Below are 18133 nucleotides of genomic sequence, written 5' to 3' on the forward strand. Positions count from 1 at the left end.
TCCTCCAGACGCGCTCGCCGCACACGCAGACACGAACTCAATCACCGGGAGAAAAAGAGCAACCCGCACACCGAAGACCTGCCTGTGGTTCGATAAATAAAAGCGGGAAAAATAATCCGTCCTGCTCTCCGTGTGAACACAGACGGACACTTTTTCAGGAAAAATGTCTGAATTTTAAGAGGAAAAGTCAGAATTTTGAAAAGAATTTGGAGTTTTGAGAGAAAAAGTTCGAATTTTGGGAAAAGTTGGAGTTTCGAGAGAAAAAGTCGTAATTTTGAGAGAAATGTCATAATTTTGAGAGAAAAAGTCGTAATTTTGAGAGAAAATGTCGTAATTTTGAGAGTAGAAGTCGGAATTTTGAGAGAACTCAAAGTTTTGAGAGAAAATGTCGGAATTTCGAGAGAAAAAGTCGTAATTTTGAGAGAAGAAGTCGGAATTTTGAGAGAACTCAAAGTTTTGAGAGAAAGTCGGAATTTCGAGAGAAAATGTCCGAATTTTGAGAGAAAATGTCGGAATTTTGAGAGTAGAAGTCGGAATTTTGATAGAAAAGTCAGAATTTTGAAAGAAGTCGGAGTTTTGAGAGAACTCAAAGTTTTGAGAGAAGTTGAAATTTTGAGAGAAGTCGGAAGTTTGAGAGAAAAAGTCGGAATTTTGAAAGAAGTCGGAGTTTTGAGAGTAGAAGTCAGAATTTTGAGAGAACTCAAAGTTTTGAGAGAAGTTGAAATTTTGAGAGAAAATGTCGGAATTTTGAGAGAAAAAGTTGGAATTTTGAGAGAACTCAAAGTTTAGAGAGAAAAAGTTGGAATTTTGAGACGTCGGAATTCTGAGAAAAAAAAGCAGAAATTTTCAATATAAGTCGGAATTGTAAGGTTAGTCAGAATTTTGAAAATAATTTGGACTTTTGACAGTAAAACTCAGAATCCTAAGAAAAAAGTTGGAAATATGAGGGGAAAAAAGGCAGAAAAATGCCATTTTCCTGAGATTCCTCCAGGACTGTGGGAAGCAGACCTCACCGCCTCGATCTGGTCTGATGACTTACGGGTCGGCGTACCGACCGCCACCTCCTCCAGACGCGCTCGCCGCACACGCAGACACGAACTCAATCACCGGGAGAAAAAGAGCAACCCGCACACCGAAGACCTGCCTGTGGTTCGATAAATAAAAGCGGGAAAAATAATCCGTCCTGCTGTCCATGTAAACACACACACACCTCCTCACGAGGTGGCAGGGAGCAGTAAACACACACCTCCGCTGCCTTAACGTGTTTGTTGACTTAAATCTGTCAGCGCCCTCTCAACATTAAACACTGGCTGGGAGTTCCTGCTAAACATAACCAGGGAGGCTCCTCACCGCGTCTGACTGTCGCACCCGTCCACATGCACTGAAAAAACTCAATGTTACCAAGTATTTTTACAGATTCTACTGGAAATGCCTTCATACACCTGAAACAAGACAAAACTAACTAGCAGATAATCTGCCAGTAAGACAGAGGAGCTTGTTTTAAGTTGATACTGATGAAAATATTCTGGTTTCATTGGCAGATTATTCCACTTATAACATGAAGAAATTAAAACTGTTTGCAATAAAAACAAATTTCAGCCGTTTTTCGTCCAGATTGCTGCGTCCGGCTTCATCCGGTGCAGAATCATGAGGCATATCTGACATCAGAACCGTCATCGTTCAGACTGAAGTTGGGTTTGGGTCACATTTGGCTGCTGTTTGAATGCAGCCTAAAGGTTTCAGGGCTCCTGACAATAACACATATTGCTGGATGATAAATTAACCCAGAATTTATCGCGATAAACGATAATGCAGGATCACATTCTCAAAGATCAATAAACTTTAAAATGTACCAAACATTTAACGCTGGACGTTTTAAATATTCAGAAAGAATGAACAAAACGTGGAGTCTCCAAACAAAACTGTCCTGGTTGAGGCCAAAGACTTTCATCATCCAGTTTCTGGTAGAAAGAGCAAGACGATAAATCCTTCAAATGGAAATTATTGAGCTGCTTCTGGTTTTTCACATAGATAGTTAGGGTTAGTGTGGAACAGCTGGAAAGTCTGACGGAAGATCAGGCCGCACCTGGCAGCTGGTGGCCCAACCATCAGACTGAATTACAGCTCCGATCGATTGGACGGTGAGTGGCTGACGGACCGACGGCCCGGTCACAAAGCTCCACACTCAGCCGACCTGCCTCGGGTTTGGACGGTTCCCCCCGATGCTGCCGCTCCGAGGAGCCGCCATGCTAATGAGCGCCACAATGTAATTAATACAAGTGGAATGTTTAATGCAGTTTTCCCATTTCAAAGAAACTCCGCCGGCATCTTCCCCCAACAATAGATTGAATTCTGCTGCGTTGCCCCGAGGCGAACAATAACCCGAGTTTGACGTCGCCTTCATTCGATCAAACTCAATTAAAGACAAGCGAGAAGAACTACGGCAGACGGCGAGGCTCAACTCGGAGTCTCCTGCCCCGCTTGTCTCCGGCATCCATCAGTAACTGGAGGCCTCGCAGACCCAAACCACGTCCGTTTGTCAGTCTGTCATGAGTTTGGCGGCGGCGGTGACCTTTCCACAAAGGGGACGGGTTCCTCCTGCCGGCGGAGAGACGGCCGCCTGAAACACAAGCCTGATGTTGTTATTGCTTTGTGTCCTTCCCAGAGGAATACGCGGTCCCTCCGCGGCGCGCTCGCTTTGATTCGACAGGTAGCGTTTCGGTCTACCAGGACAATGAGCCGTCCTGATGATCGGAGAGGCAGCAGAACAATAGCAGAACCTCTCCTTTCTCTGGCTCCGGCAGCAAACAGGACCTCTGCTTACTGTGTCTGCCTGCTCATTTGGAGCAACTAGCAGTGCGACTGTAAAATCAAACAAGAGACGAGGCATTGTGCCGCACGATGTGAGGCACAGGTGCAGGATATCTGGCCTGCAGACCAGATATCCTGCACCTGTCAAAGGGAGGAACGCCGAAACAACGGCCGCAAAACCCGAAGGCAGCAAACCACCTGGATCCACGCAAAACCCGGCCCGGCCCAGACAGCTAGATCATTTCTGTACTTTGAGAAACGAATCAGGATTTTTAAAGTCAACATTTTCAGAAAAACAATGACATTTTGAAAAAAACTAAAATTGGGGGAGGGAAAAAAAGGCAGGACTTCGAACTAATTTCAAAACAGAGAGAAAAAAATAAATCATTCTGAGAAAATTTTGAGAAAAGTCAAAATTCTAAGATTAAAATAAAAATTTTCAGGAAAAAAAAATCGGAGAAAAGTGAATTTTGAGTGGAAAAACAAAAGCTGTTTAGTTTTTATCAATTTAAATGAAAATATGTCTAAGAGTTTTAAGATTAAATTCAGAACTTGGACAAAATAAAGTCAGAATTTGAGGCAAAAGAGTCAGAAATTTTAAGACAAAAATATTAATAATCATTATAAAATGAAACAAATCACAATTATGAGAATCAAAAGTCCAATAGCAGATAACTCAGGTAGCTCAGGAAGCACAGGTAGCTCTGACCTATCTGGTAACTATCTGGTAACTACCTGATAGCTACCAGAGCTACCTGGTAACTAAGTAGCTCTGGTAGCTCTAGTAGATCAGGTAGCTCTGATAGGTCAGGTAGCTCTGGTAACTATCAGCTACTTCACACCTACTTAGTTACCTGAGCTACTGAGCTACTTAGTTACAGAAGTAACTAAGTAGCTCTGGTAGCTCTAGTAGATCAGGTAGCTCTGATAGGTCAGCTAGCTCTGGTAACTACCTGATAGGTACCAGAGCTAGCTGGTAACTAAGTAGCTCAGGTAGCTCTGGTAGTTCTAGTAGATCAGGTAGCTCTGATAGCTCAGGTAGCTCAGGTAGCTTTGACCTATCTGGTAACTATCTGGTACTGAGCTACTTAGTTAGCTCTGGGGACTGACAGTAAACAGCAGCTCTGCTGATGCGTCTGCCTGCTCATTTGCAGCAACTAGCACGACGGCTAGCAGAGACAAATAAAGACGAGGCATTGTGCAGCACACTGTGAAGAGGCCTCCAATAGAGTCCAGATATCATTCACAGCACAGACAGCAGACTATTATCCACAGAGGCAGATGGGGGCGGAGGGGTGGTCGCACGCGGCGGCGGCGCCACCACACACCGTCTCCCTGCAGCTGCCGGGCCGGTTTGTGGCGATCCGATGGCCGGCGGGTTGAGGTGTTCCACGTCATCCCAGATAACCTGGATCATTACTCCTGGAGGCTGTTAGAGGGAAAATCACATCACTCTGCTCTCACTGCTGCCAAGAAAAACTGACACGCCGAGTCACAGCACACACACACGCACACACACACGCGTAATTACGGGCTGTTGCCAGCGTGTGAGGGGTTAAAGTCGCAAGGCGTCTTATAGAGTCCCAGCAGCCGGCGCTGCCTGAAGTTGACAGCTCTTGAAGCAAAGCAAGCATCATTACCGCCTTCTCCCCGTTTCTAAACTCTACCTCCGTTTTCATCCCTTCTCCTCTTCCTCATCGACCTTTACCCTCCAACCAACCAGCCACCAATATTACCCCACTAACCTGACCAACTCTGATTTACTGAGAAACGTCCCAATATTCAGACAGTCAAGTCTGGGCACTGGCTTCAAGACTTACACTGCAAAAACAGAAACCATCACCAAGTATTCAAGTGCAAATAAATCAGTGCACTTGAAATAAGACAAAACTAATTTATAAGCAACTTTTCAGCAAAAAATAGGAGCTTGTTTTATTTCATTAAGAGAGGCTACTATGCAAAATTTATATTTTGCACATTTTCATGCTTCCATATAAAACAGTTTTTCGAAATTAATGTTTTCTGGTGTCTGGAAAATGAGCCACTTCAAAAACGTCCCAATCATAAAGTCGCATTTGTTAAAATAAACTCTTGAGGGTGTGACGGTGTATCGGGTCCATTGTAGTTAGAAAAAAAGAAGGAGTATATTTCTACAGAACATTTTGTACTTTTTTGTACAAAATGTAAATTTTGGAGCTTGGAAAGTTCAGAATTTTCTTGAAAAAATATGTTTTTGAAATTTTTATTAAATTTCTGCATTGGAAAAGTCAAAAACTTTTTTTAAAAAAACTGAAATTTGAATATTATTCTATAAAAAAAAAACCTCAGACGTTTCTTAATCCACAAATTAACAATTTCTGAATTTGAAAAGTCACAAACTTGCTAGAAAAAATGCTGAGATTTAGAGATTAATCTCTATAATTTTCCAGGAATAAAACAAAAATCATTCTGAGCTCCAAAAGTCACAAATTTTCTAGAAAAAAACTCAATTTTTTTTTATGAATTTTCTGGGAAAAATATTTGGAAAATTCTTAATTTCAAAAGTTTTCTTTTGATTACTTGCCAAAAATTAAACAAGAAAGTATAAAAGCACACATTAGAGGCAAATAAAATTTCAGTATTACAACTTTTGACCTAAAAGATGCTTAGAATTGACTTTAGCTGTTTTTTTATTTAACATAAAAATACACAAATTTAAATTACAAAAATAAATTTGCTTAGCAGAAACACGCCAAATTAAAAAACTCAGGTCAGAGGATGAATGTTTTTTCATGACAAACTTATTTAATCGTCTTTCTTATTTAAAGGAAACAGCAGCAATTGCAAAATTATTATTATTTTTTTTTACATTAGCAGAATATTGGCATTAAGCTCAACCCATAAATCAGCAAACATCTAAGAATCAAATGGCCGATGCTAAAGAAATGCAGAGCAGCATTGTAGCCATAAAACCGCGATATTTTCCATGATTGCTGCCGTCGTCTTCATGCCTGCACCGAGTCTTTCCTCCTCCTTTCTCTTCTTCCGTACTCTTATTAACTGGCTGTCATGTTCAGCAGCCTCCCCCAGATAGTGTTTAGCGTTCCTCAGTCCACTTACTGCAGCCAGAGTTAAGCCTCTGGGCTTTGCTCAGACAGGAATCCAACTAGAGAAGAGTAAAGGAGTGGAGGGGGGGCAGGACCGGCGGACATGATCTGTCTGCTGCACTCACTCAAACTCTTCCTACCTGAAGGCAACAGCGCCAAAACATTCAAGAAATGACTTCCGAATGGGATTTCCAGCTCCGCTTTTCCTGACTTAGTGAAAAAGGAAAGAAACGTTGAGCTCTGCAGCCGGAAATCTGGACGAAATACAAACACGTTAGGGTGTGCGTTACATTTTTACCTCTGCAGGAAGTTGCATTTTCACCTCCGTCACTTAATCTGAGTGTCTGCGTGGCGTCTGCGGAAACCCACGGACAAATTTCCATGAAATTCGGCGGCGAGCTCAGCCTGCAGCCAGGGACGGCTGATGAGATTTTGATAGTGATCTCGACTTGTGATTTCTACCATTAGGTGATTATTGTTGCCCCCGCCGCCGCCGCCTCGCCCAAACCTCATATTGGATACAGAGATTTAATTCCAAATCCAATCCGGAGTCTTAGCAGCGCCCAGAAATCGATTACGATTTTAACACACAGGTGGGATGTTTGGTGTCCTTGGACGTTCAGGGTGTTCTGGTTCACGTCAAAGTTTTATCGCAATATTTTACAGTGCTGGAAAGTATTTATTTATTTATTTATCACTTCTTTTTGAAAGACTTCCACTTGTAATATGCTCCAAAAACACACTTTTAAGCAATTATTGACTCAAAACTAGCTTCTATAAGTCGTTGAAAAGTTACGTGTACGTTAAACTAATACACCAAAAATACTTGGTCAGAATTTGTGTTTTTGAAGTGTAACAAGGGACTCCAAAGTGATTTTCACAATAAAAACACAAGAGAGTAACAAACTGTGAAACGACACTTCAAAAATACAAAATCTTACCAACATATAAGTAACTATTGAGCAACATATTCAGCTTGATTTGAGTCAAAGATCCACTGGAAGATTAGTTTCACTTACAAAAGACATTTTTCCAAATACTTTCTTACAGCTGTTTATCTGTCGTTGCATTTTTAACGCGTTTTAATAAATCTGATTTGATATATGATTTATAGTTGATGTATTTGATTGATCCACTTTACTTAACCTTGTTTGTGAAGTTCAAGCTGTTGGAAATGTGACATAAAATTTCATCTTTATACTTTGAAGAAATGGCAAAAAATCGGAAAGAACATTATGGGAACATTTCAAGATGTGAAAAGCAACTGGAAATATTTGACTTCATCCACAAAGTTTAGATTTAGTTGCTAAGGAAATATGTTCACATTTATGGATTTGAAATGTGTTTTAAGATAAATCTCTAAATGTTGCCTGTGATTATTTGTTATTATACGTTTAGCAAATTGAAAAAAAGTTTAGTGAACCATTAAAAATGCTTCAGTGTAAAAACACAAAATCTTACCAAGTATTTTTGGTCTAGTTTCTAGAGAAAATATCTCGGTACATTTTAAATAAGACAAAACTAACTCACCAGTAACTTTTGAGCAAGACAAAAAAGCTTGTTTTAAGTCAATAATGCATTAATATTGATTTAAAAAAAAAATACTAGTTCCATTGGAAGATTATTACATGTAAAAATGCGATAAGTGAAATCAACACTGAGAAATTATTGACTTAAAAACACTCCTATATGCTGCTAAAAAGTTATTTGTAAGTTAGTTTGTTCTATTTTGAGGGGTGGCTAGGTTTTGCTGGGGTTGCTAGGTAACGGGTGGGGCTTCCATGGGGTTGCTAGGTAACGGGTGGGGCTTCCATGGGGCTGCTAGGCAACGGCACTGACAAAACTAACTGACAAGGACACACATTAGTTGTATCTTATTTCAAGTGCAGTAAAGATTAGATGTTTCCCCCAGAAACTAAACCTAAAATACTTGGTAAGATTTTGTGTTTTTGCAGTGTAGGACTCCAGTCACATAAATAAAAAAAATACATGATTTACATCTTTAAGCTGTAAATCAAAACCGCATTTCAAATTTTAAAATGTATTAAGGTTCTTTAAAAAAAACCCACATTCAACAGGTTTAATTGGAATTTATCTTGAGAAACGATGAATCAGGGTGAGAAATTTATTGCGATAAATGATAAACGATACGATAAACGTCCTCAGGTGAAATAAGGTAAGAAATGACTTCCATGGCCTGCTTCAGCAGTGTCATTTCCGCGTCTCTGAAATTGTGCCACGGTCCAGGGGGCTTTGTTGTAAATCACTATCTGCCCCTGTCAGACTGCAGCCCACTGCTGGCTCTCCGCCGCCTCCTGGCTCAATAATATATCTTGTTAAATTGTGTTGAGAAGCGCGCGGAGAACCGAACACCTTTCTTCTTTTGTACGTCGTTTGTTTGCCTCCCTCTGAATGTGTGAATCCTCCAGTTTAAAGGGAACGCAGGAATGTGTTTGCCCAATAAAAATACATTTTTAAAAAATAGAAAAAGCTCGCTAAACTCCGTGTGTCTGTCAGGCTGTTGTTGGTGATTCAGTTCGACTGCTTGCTGGCTTACTGGTTGTGAAGCAATTTCTCAGACACTTCATAATTAGAAAAGCTGTGGAGCCAAGCCAAAGTTTAAGAGGAGGGGGAATAAAAATTAAAAAAATAAAAAATAAATATGCTGGCAGCTTGTACTATTCAACATTGGCAGCCATCTACTCCCGTCTCACACCCAAATAACAGCAATCCAAGTGATTTCATAACGAAACTCTGGACTCCCATCCTGAACCGCTGTTCATCAGTTTTACCTAAAACTAGCATCTCTGTCTGCTCATTAAGTAAATACATTTATGAGTTTAATTATGTGTAATTGGAGTTTACCTACACAAAGCAAAAATAATAATAACATAATTGGCATCGACACATATGAATGTTTGGCTGTTTGGATTTTGAAATAAATTGAAGAAATTATAACTCTGACTTTAAAATCAGAGAATTCTGAGAAAAACTAAAACACCAAAAATGTTTTGTTTTTGTATTTTTTTTAGAAAAAAGTCAGAATTCTAAAAAGAAATGCAAATTTTGAGAAAAATGTCAGTTTTAAAGAAAAAGTCAAAATTCTGAGAAAAATTTTCAAGATTTTGAGGAGAAAAGTCTGAAATCTTTGAAACAAAATCGGAATCGTGAGTAAAGACGTCAAACTTCTGTGAAAAAAAATTGTTATGTGATCTCCGTAGATCAACAACAAGGTGATGCTACTGGCAGAAATGACGAAGAAGACGACAGGAAGTGGTTGGAATATGATCTTTAATGACTTTCTGCATGATCAAACTTGTTCACTTGTAATTTTAATTATGTTTCCTATTTAATTGGAAACTCCTTAATTGACAAATTAGATTTTTTTCCAACATTAGCGGAATATCGGCGAAGTTTAGCAAACACATTTGTAATGAAAACGCAGTCAGTGACCCAAATCTCTCTCCACATTGTGGAGTCCGTTGCCCATAGCAACAGTAATGTTACCGTTTCATGTCACGCATGAGAAGACGAATATCATCTCTTCCCTTTAGGTTGCTTTCCCTCCAATTACAGTTCCAACCGCGCCATAAATAGACGTCTCTGAAGGGAATCCGTCTCATTAGGCAAAGACCGAGTTATGAAGTTCCCACTCTGCCTGCGAGGAAATTTGTTCCAACGGTCAAACGAAGCCTCATGATCAACGCAACAAAGCAACTCCAGCTTCTCATCACATGAAGGAAATGTTGACCAATGCCCTCAAACGGGCAACATGCGTCTCCGAGGGATTCTTACCTCCCAGCTCACATGGTGCACATGTTCACCTAACGACCCAGATAAATAAAGACGGTAATTAAATGGTGAAAACTAAACCTAACTGGATTATTCAAGCTAACTGAAACATAGCATTCTTTATTTTCGTGTTTATGAATCTATGTATTAGCTTTTCAGTTAATACATTTGAAATAATTTTTTTCCTCCTGGCGACACTTATGCTTGTCCACAAAATGGCGGACGGCAGAAGTTGGGATGAAACGCCAAAGCCAGTCGGTTGTTTAATAACTGGAAACATTTTTTGAAAATAAAAACTTTTGAACCATAATCAGTGGAAGATTGACCAACATATTTGATGTGAATTTATGATTTTGATGATGGAACAAATCAAAATGTTTGTTTGGTTTCTCAGTAGGTTGTTGATTTACATTTTTATGATTGAACTGCTTTGTTGCTGAAATGTGCTTTGCTAATTAGCTTGATTGATTGATTGATTGATTGAAAATGGTTTATTCTATTGAGTATTTATTACCCTACTGATGTAAACATAATCAAAATACTTTGATCCTTTAATTCTAAAAATTAGCGAACACTCTAAAAATGAAGTAAAACAAGATAAAACTAAACTATAACAGAAAACCCAAAATTATTTAAACCCTGTCTGAACAAAATAATTAAAATTTTTTTAAAAATAAACAATAAATCAATTGATCGCATGATAGACTAATACCAGGTCAATTATTACTTTATTATTATATCACATTAAATTGGCCTCAAAACAATATTATTGTTTATTGCAATAACTTGTGGAACAACGTATCGTCTGCTAAGAGTCCTCAAATCTTTGCAGTAACATCAACACACTGACTTTACTGCTTCCTAATTGTCTTTTCCGAATTGTTTGGTTCTAAAAACCTCAAACATTCAACCCACATCCTTACTTGTTCACTCAAAAACCCATTGAGGTAACCAAACACGGCCCAGTAGGCCGTGATATTGATTAATCCATGAACTCACGTCAGAGTTTCCGCTTCCTGTTTGAGTTCGTATTAAAAGGCGAGACGTACATCTATACTTACGACACTTTCTGGAGTCCTTACTGCTCCACTGAGACGTCTCTGAAGGGAAACTGTCTCATGGATGGAGTCAGGAAGTTGCTACTCTAACTGTGAGGAAACCCAAACATCAACTGGAGAAACTTCCTGAACTTATGAGGAATACAGACAGAGAACACGAGAATCATGGGTTGTTGTCACATGAAGGAAAAGTCTTATGCCCTCAAACCACCAATACAACCACAAGGATTGCTTTCTGCTTGATGAGCAAACGTTTAGGCCACATGTCAACAAACACAAAGTCTCACCAAGGATTTTTGTCTAATTTACACTTGAATGAGCATAAAACTAACTTACAATTAACTCTTCAGCTTGTTTTAAGTCAATAATTTCTTAATATTGATGAAAAAGTTCTCGTTCAGCTGACAGATTACAACAAGAACCAGTGGAACTTGAACTTTTTCATCAATTTTAGCAAATTATTGACTCAAAACAAGCAATTATTTCTACCTGAAATGTTACTGGTGAGTTAGTTTTGTCTCATTCCAAGTGAACTTAGATACTTTCACTAGAAACTAGACCAAAAATACTTGGTAAGATTAATTTTTGCAGCATAGACATTTTAATCCAAGATGTTTTATTGTGAAAATCTCTAGAGACACAAGGATTGCACTGCAAAAACACAAAAGCTCACCAAGTATTTTTGGTTCAGTTTCCACTGCAAATATGTTGAAATGAGAAAACATTTACTCACAAGTAACTTTTAAGCAAAATATTTTTATTTTAAGTCAGTCATTCATTAGTATTGATGAAAAATAGCAGATTATTTCATTTAAATTCTTTCTATAGGTGAAATAATCTGCCAGTAAAATTTTTACGTTTTAAATCAAAACTAAATCAAAACTCAACACCAGCTGAAAAGGAACTTGTGGGTTAGTTTTGTTTTATTTCAAATGTACTAAGATATTTCCACTAAAAGAAGAATAGAAATACTTGAAGTAACATGTTGTGTTTTTGCAGTGTAACTCTGATCTATGAATCATTCAGACATGAAAACACAAACGCCTAAAGTTAAGTTAGCTCCAAATAAGCAACATGAACGTTACTGGACTGTAGAAGGAAACCAGACAGTTTGAAGAATCATCCATCCATCCATCCATCCATCCATTTTCTTTCACCCTTGTCCCTCAGTGGGGTCGGGAGGGTTGCTGGTTCCCATCTCCAGCTAACGTTCCGGGCGAGAGGCGGGGTCACCTGGACAGGTCGCCAGTCTGTCGCAGGGCAACACAGAGACACACAACCATGCACACACACACTCACACCTAGGGGCAATTTAGAGAGGCCAATTAACCTGACAGTCATGTTTTTGGACCGTGGGAGGAAACCGGAGTACCCAGAGAAAACCCACCATGCACAGGGAGAACATGCAAACTCCATGCAGAAAGACTGGGGCCGGGAATCAAACCCAGAACCTTCTTGCTGCAAGGCAACAGCTCTACCAACTGCACCACTGTGCAGCCCTTTGAAGAATCAATAAAGACAATGTTTAATCTGGTTAAAAATAAGCTGTGGTTGTTAGCTTTGGTTAGAGCGACTCAATGGATTCCTTTGTGTTAAAGATGCTTGTGGGGGAGAAAAATCTAATTTTCTGGCTAAAATGGGTAAAATACCTGAACTGAAATAGAAGATTTTGGTAACATTTTGTGTTTGTGTAGCTGTGACTCATTTAATCTACAAACCCAGAACCAAACATGAGGCACATTTCTGGAAGAAACGTCCAGAAAACAGCAAAATGACCGAAACACTGAGCTCAACAGTAGATGGAAAATTAAACATATTTTATGTGTTTTTATGATTTTGACGATGACGGTTGATAAAATGTAACATCCGTCACAACTGTTGACTGTATGACGTGTTTAGTTGTTTTTTTTTAACTCTGTGTTGCTGAAATGTGTGACACAGATAAACTTGATTGATTCAAATTCCAGTTTTTGTTTCTTGTCTGCGTCGTTGAGGGGAGCGGACCTCCACCCTGCTGTCTGGAAGGAATCATTTCTACTTTATTTTAGTCACAAAAACTTTGGACATGATCCTGATCTCAATCAGTTCAAAGGGCTCTACGTCATCAAAACGACTAACAGAGTCATAAAAGACACCAGGCGTTGAGAAAACCAGAAACAAATGTCACATTTCCATAAACACCATCAAATAACTTCATTTGATTTGTCACCAAATGGAGGAAATGTTGACTAAACGACCAAAACACGACCACTGGAAACCCGGTTCGACTCCCAGAGGGCCGGAGACGGAACCACGGAGGGAACCGGATCATTTTTAGGATCCACAGCGGCTCCATTAGCTCCAGATGCTGCTGTGCAGGCGACTAGAAATGCTCGACATTACAGCGCGATGAGGCCCATCTGGAGCACAAATAATGTCATCAGCTCGGGTCACCGGTCATAGTCGCCTGGCCGAGGGGTAAACCCATCATCCTGTGACGTCAGAGCAACACTGACCCTTCATCTGGAGTCGGAAAATCCCACAAAAACACTCTGGGTGAAGAGATATGGGAGAAAGAGAGATGCTCCACACGGTTAACCTGTTCGTACTGGTGGAAAACACACACACACACACACACACACACACACACACACACACACACACACACACACACACACACCCGCAGGTTTAAATATGCAGCGCCGCCCATGTTCCTCTGCTTGACTTTGATCAGCCAGATTCCACCTCTGTCCCTTTCATCTCTGAACTTCAAACCTGGACCGTCTGCTCCGGTCGGAGCGGAGCGGCTTTCCCTTTCACAGAGCCGCTCAGAAGTTCTTCATCCAAAAACAAAAAGACCCAGAAAAACTAAAAAGAAATAAAAAAAAATGAAATAAAAAAATCCCTCTCTGTCTTTTCAAATGTAAACTCCGTCCGTTCAAAGCAGAAACTCATCCCACTTCTTGGCTGCGATCAGACACGTTACCTCAGTTTTTTACAAAAAAGGTTGAGCGACCAGGAGGCAACTTTTCCCCGCACACATCGCGCCATCACTCAGGCTCAAGTAAAACAGCCTTTTACAGCCGCGCTGCATTATTCAGGCAGGACATTAAACATTCAGGCAGGTCGTGCTTGTCAATAACCCCGGAGGTCGCGGTGTTTTTAGACAACTTGACTAAACTCCACGTCCTCTGAAGTCTGTCCGCGGCGTGGATCTGCCACCAGCGGGGACAAACCAGCAGGAAAGGTGCGCAGCTGATCGGCGCAGGACACGCAGCGTTTCCCCGCAGAAATACGCATCGGAAAAGTTAAAGAAACCTGGATGCGCATCGAAAATATCCTCATTTAACAGCGCATTCATCGGTGCTCCTTCTCAGGCTCGCTTGCAAAGACGTGCGGACCTCTCGCTAAAATCCGGACACTGTCATGTCACGGAGCGTGGTTGATATTTAAGCTGAAGGGATGTACAATAATAATAATAATAATAATTAATCTGCGTTTTGGAAGTTAAAAGCGAAGCAAATCCGCGCTTACCTGATGGGTGAAGTTTATTCCAGCGGAGAGAGATTTTCCCACGACGCACAAAATAGTAAAAAAGAAAACCCGCACAAGAAAAAAACCCCGCACGCCGGATCGCGGAGTATCCGCTCGCTGCGGCTTTTGTTGCCCGTCGTTCCGCCCCGACTGCGCGTCTCAGCGGCGCTGCATCACTTCTCGCTGTGTGGATGTCAGAGAGGCTGAGGGGACTCTACCCTCCCATTGGCTGCCATTCACAAGTCCCCCCAGCAGAACAGGCAGAGGAGAGGAAAAAAGGAAAAAACACGCACACCCACCCACCTACACACACACACACGCACGCACGCACGCACGCACGCACACACACACACACGCGCACACACACACACACACACACACACACACACAGATATGGAGCGACAGAAACAAAGAGCAGATAGTGAGAAGCTGCGTAAACACGATGCTCAACTTTAACTGATTAACTGGTTGATGGCGCGTCGCGATTATTCAATAAATGATCAATTTCAGTGAAGAGCAAACAAAGGGCCGTGATACCGGAGAGCAAAATCAGCGAAAAGTTGATTTAATTCAAAAAGTTCAACTCAACTGAGATTTATCTACACTGTAAAACTTAACTTTTCCTATTTCAGGTTGTAAAATCCGATTCATTTCCGTTTGCTAAATACTGGAAAACGTGTTTAAACTCAGACATTTACATGCAATATGATTAAAAGCTTCGTGTTTTACACATCTGTGAGCTGAATTTACAGATTTTAAATGAAAAGAAAATCTGAAATCATCAAAAAGAAAACAATGACATCCACATGCCTAAAGGTGAAAAACTCAAACAGCCTCATGAAGAATTGAGACACTTTTTTTTTAAAGAATTTTGTCATCATCTGTAGAGATTAATGAATAAAATCTACAAAACTCGGGAACAAAAAACAGAGAATCCAAAGCTCAAAAGAGAAAAGTTAGAGGCAGTGTCAGGTGTTTAGCAGTCACATTCTATCATTGTGTAGCATAATCAAGTAGCTTTGTTCAGTTATAAAAATGCTATGAATATTTAACATGACATATATATAAAACCTTAAAATTAGGACTCTGTTCCTTTAAGAAGCACCTGCTCTTTCTGAAGCTCCGCCTCCAGGAAGTCATCACAGCATGGCTCCTCTATTGACCCTTTAGCAACGTTTTTACCAGCGTTTCACTAAGAAGCAGCTCCTTTAGTGACGTCAGCAGTTCCACCAGGTGTTTGCTAATTGCTGCTGGCTAGTCTGCAGGAGCTGCGTTCACCCAGCTGACTGGTTGCCATGGCGATTAAAAGATTTCTCATACATGCATGAAAGAATCAAGGCAACACTTCAGGTACGTGGAAATAACAACATGATTGTAGATAATTTCAAACAAGCCTGATCATCTTGGTAGTGCCTACCAAGATGATCCGCCATCTTGGTAGGCACTCTTGACCAGTGAGCAAGAGAAAGATGCATCAACAAGATGGCTGCTGTCAGGATTGACTCGTGTGAGCTGGAGAAGGAAACATGTCCAACAACGTGGACAAGCTGCCTCGTCTTTATGACATAGTTCACTAGCAAGAGTTCGTGCAACATGGAGGAGCTTCACTGGGAATCAATGGATGCACACAGTCAACGTTTGGGATTTGTGAAGGACATTCTTCACTTGAATAACAAAGTTCTGCCGACTGGCAGAGTGAGAACATGTAGTGAACTCGTACACGTCCGTCTCAGCTAGCAGACAAAAGCTACATTAGCTAAGCTAGTTTAGCAGTAAGTACTGCAGTAAATATCCCTGGTATTTGTGTCAGTATTACACAGAGGTGGGTAGAGAACTGAAAAACTGAAATGTATTCATATTATTTATAAGTTACAGCAACGAGGCAGAGCTAGTCCCAAACCAGTAGGCAGTTACCAAAATGTTACAAAGGTCCTGGAGGTGAGACATCACATGAGAGTAATGCGTACTGCCCCTTTAAGAGCTTATATGAGAGGCAATTTATGATGGGAAATATGAGGCAGAGTAGAAGAAAGGCTCACACTAAAGGTTTACTGCTTTAAGACTTTACAAAACGAAACAATTCAAGTGTTTGCAGCTCATCTCATTTATCTATTTTGCTGATCAGGTGATTGTATGCAGGATGCTGGGGCCGGTGGTTTGTACAGGCAGATAATGAAAGGTTATCAGGGTCCTGATTGTATTTAAATCCAGGAGATGGTGCGACGGGTCAGCAGCTCCTCCTGCTCCTGCGGGTCTGAACCAATCAGCTGGGATCTGTTTGAGTGTAATCAAACTAAAGCGGCTCATAAATGCTTCGTCCAGAGCTCTGCTTTGACCAGATTAGCCTGTAATCTTTTGTTTTCTGCCTCTGATTGTTGATCCACAGAGTGGCCTCATAAGCTTCTGGGACGGCAAAAAAAAAAAAAATAAATAAACACATTAACATTTTAATACACTGTCTGGGCTGAAAACAGAAGGTACCGCTCATTCATAGAAACAAATGAGGTAAATGAGGTTATAAAACAAAAAACAAAACCTCAACATGAAGGTTTAAAGAAGAAAAGATTCACGTGGCGTCAGGCAGGCATCGTGTGGCGTTCAGACATGGCCGCCGCGTCACTGTGAGCGTTTACACGCTGACGGCGCAGAAGGCGTTCACAAAGCTTTCGCACCATTCACACTCCTCTAAAGGGTTAACGTGGAAGCGGAACAAGAAGGACCACCTTCTGCCAGACGTGAAAGATTTTGAGTTCATTTCATGACGGATTAGGATCAGGCTGAGGAGGAACCCAGAAGAAATGCTGAGTCACTGGTTGCCATGGTGATTCCTGACTTTTTCTTCTTCTAGGTGGGGGGAAACGGGGAAGAGAAGCAGCGAGAAGAGTTTAAACCTCGAATAAACATGAACGGCTTTCAACGTGGAAGAGAAGAAAAGTGACGATTCAGTTCGAAACAAAGAGATTAGAAATTAAACTCAACGGGATTAAAATGCGGTTTGAGTTCGAGGACTGAGAAGAAAAAACATCGGTGACAGACGGAGACAGGAGAGTTGAAACGGATTTTTACTTTTTGCTGTAATGTGAAAAAGTTTGAGCAGATAAAATCACAATGTTTTGGAGAAACGGAAAATAATCGCATAGTGAAGAAAGATGGAAAAACTGATGGATTTAACTGACGGATAAAACCGTTTTCTTGCTCGTCACCAGCTTGACCTCACGGCGTTTCCGGCCTGATCTGGTGAAACTCTGAAAACTTCCCTCCATCCAGACGCTGCAGTGAATCCGACTGTCTGTCCAGCTTAGGGATTTACTGCCTTTATGGTCTGGAAACAGCAGACTCTGCAAACATAAACCGCCTCATAATTAAGCCAAGATGTTGCAAAAGCAGCTCAGCGCACATGACGAGATAATAAAATCAGAGTCTAAAGTAAATCCAAGTAATTTTCTCAGACGGGAGGATAACGAGGTCACGATTATCTGTTAAAAAAAAAATCCTCAAATATATAAACATCTCCTAATGTCATGGAGATAAAACCCCAAATCTTTTATTCATCATTTGAGCCACATTCTTCTTCAAAACACTTAGCGGAGCCACGCAGCGACACGAGCCACAAAGCATGTGTGTCGTCTCCAATAAAAATGTAGCACCCATCAAATGTGCAGCATCAAGATGGAAGGGCGCTCGCTGGCTCTGCGGGCGTTTACGGCTTTCCCTCGTTTCCTCCAGATCCGCAGCAGCAGCAGCAGCCGCAGCGTGCTGCGCGCACGTTCCCACCCATGCACTGTTTGTGTCACGATGACCACTGGCTGCTGTTAGATTCATGAGTTTAATCCCTGGAAGCCGTCCAAGCATCCACTCTGCTGCTGTCCTGTC

The 18133-nt window shown here is 40.8% G+C and overlaps 1 protein-coding gene across 4 annotated transcripts in view; it reads right to left on the reverse strand.

Moving 5' to 3' along the window:
* cdh6 (cadherin 6) overlaps positions 1 to 18133 on the reverse strand; it is a 250407-nt gene that overhangs the window by 75810 nt on the left and 156464 nt on the right. For 2 of the 4 annotated variants that reach the window (XM_081601526.1, XM_081601527.1), the window contains exon 1: positions 14261 to 14536. The exons of 1 other annotated variant lie outside the window; for it this stretch is intronic. The gene's annotated coding sequence lies outside the window, so the exon portion shown is untranslated. Of the gene's footprint in view, positions 1 to 14260; positions 14537 to 18133 lie in introns of those variants that run through there. One more of the 4 variants, XM_008396405.3, reaches the window with a different exon arrangement.

This window comes from Poecilia reticulata, chromosome 20, assembly GCF_904066995.2.
Source record: "Poecilia reticulata chromosome 20, P_reticulata-male-v2, whole genome shotgun sequence".
Lineage (NCBI taxonomy): Eukaryota > Metazoa > Chordata > Actinopteri > Cyprinodontiformes > Poeciliidae > Poecilia > Poecilia reticulata.